We start from the raw sequence: 1,517 nt of genomic DNA, 5'->3' as shown, positions 1-1,517 counted from the left end.
GGGGGCGGAGCTGCATGCGTCCCTGTGTCCCCTGGAGGGAGCTGGCGATTCTGTCTGGTCCTGCTCAGCCTGGTCCTCTGGGCTGGCAACTGCAGTCTGCCCCAAAGACATCCCCAGGGCTCTCTTCTCCAAGAGAGAAGAGAAGGTCATTCTATAGACATGTCTTCTGTGTGTCCTGAAGAACCTGTCCGCAGTTTCAGGACCCAGCCAAGCCACGGCCAACAGGGTGGACGGCTGGAAGGTGGGCAGTGGGTACTCTTGGGAACACAGTACCCTGGGTGCGTCTGGTTTGAAAGTGTGTGGGTGGATCCTCATGGTTTTCAGACCTCCCAGATGGATCCGGCCTGCTGAGCCTTCCCTGGCCATCTTGCCCTTGCTTCTGTGGCTTCTGAATTCGGCAGGAAATCCACCGCTGTATCTAAGCTTTGGGATTCATTTTTATGCTTTTGTTTGTTTGTTTGTGTTTTGAGACTGGGTTCCATTCTGTAGTCCAGGCTGTTGTGGAATTCACTGTATAGTCCAGGTAGGTCTTGAACCTGAGAAAGCCCGGTCTTGGATTCCCAAATGTTAGGGTTACAGGTCTGAGCCTCCGGCTCAATGGGGCCTTTAAAAAGGCCTTTAGTAAGCACTTATGAACCCACGGACATTTTGGAGAGTTACAGAGCACAGAATGAGGAGGGTGGAAGGAACACATATGATGAACTACTAATATTTCCAGGAATTTGCCTTGGGTTTAGCAGCCATCTCTGATAAGAGCCAAGGGATTGTTTTAAAGAGAAAAGGGAGTGGCCAGGTGCAGTTCTCCGGGCTGGACTCTAGAGGGCCTTCTTCCATACCCTTCTCTTGAGGAAGTCGTTTGATCCACAGTGGGGAAGGATGTGAGACAGGCTGAGCCCACCAAGCAGCCTCTCAGACCTTACACATTAAAGTTGCTTCTAAAATATTTAAAAATATCTATGTCATTTTACGTTGAGTGTTTTGCCTTCATGTATGTGTGTAGCGCATGTGGAAACTGGTGCCTGCTTAGGTCGGAAGAGGATGCTAGATCCCCTGACTTGTATGGTTCTGAGCCGCCGTGTGGGTGCTGGGAACCAAAACTGGCTCCTCTGAAGGAAGAACAGGAGTTCTTAACTGCTGAGCCCTCTCTCCAGCCCTTCAGTTACCTCTAAGTGGGGAAATAACTTTGCCAAAAATTCTGGGATGAGGGTCTAGGTCTCAGATCCCAATTCCAAAACCGTGATTAGTAACACAACACAGAAACTTTGTCAGTACACAGTTCAGAAGAGTCTTGCTCAGTGTGGTGGCGCAGCCTACGATCCCAGCACCAGGGAGGTGGAGGCAGGCGATCAGAAGATCTAGGTCATACTTGGACAGACAGCGTGGGCTATGCAAGACCATGTCTTAAAAAAAAAAAAAATAGAAAAGGGGGGGAGGGAGGGAAGGAGAGAGGGAGGAAGGGAGGGAGGAAGGAAGGAAGAAAGAAAGAAAGAGGAAGGAAGGAAGAAAGAAAGAAAGAA

The 1,517-nt window shown here is 49.8% G+C and overlaps 1 long non-coding RNA gene across 1 annotated transcript in view; it reads left to right on the top strand.

Moving 5' to 3' along the window:
* Positions 1-1,517, top strand: part of LOC110293549 — a 5,901-nt gene that overhangs the window by 170 nt on the left and 4,214 nt on the right. The window contains exon 2 of the long non-coding RNA XR_002377813.1: positions 325-523. This is a non-coding gene — a long non-coding RNA (uncharacterized LOC110293549). The remainder of the gene's footprint in view (positions 1-324; positions 524-1,517) is intronic.

Source organism: Mus caroli, chromosome 4 (assembly GCF_900094665.2).
Source record: "Mus caroli chromosome 4, CAROLI_EIJ_v1.1, whole genome shotgun sequence".
NCBI classification, from domain to species: Eukaryota; Metazoa; Chordata; class Mammalia; order Rodentia; family Muridae; genus Mus; species Mus caroli.
The sequence above is the reverse complement of the archived record's forward strand: the minus strand, read 5'-3'. Positions and strand labels throughout refer to the sequence as shown.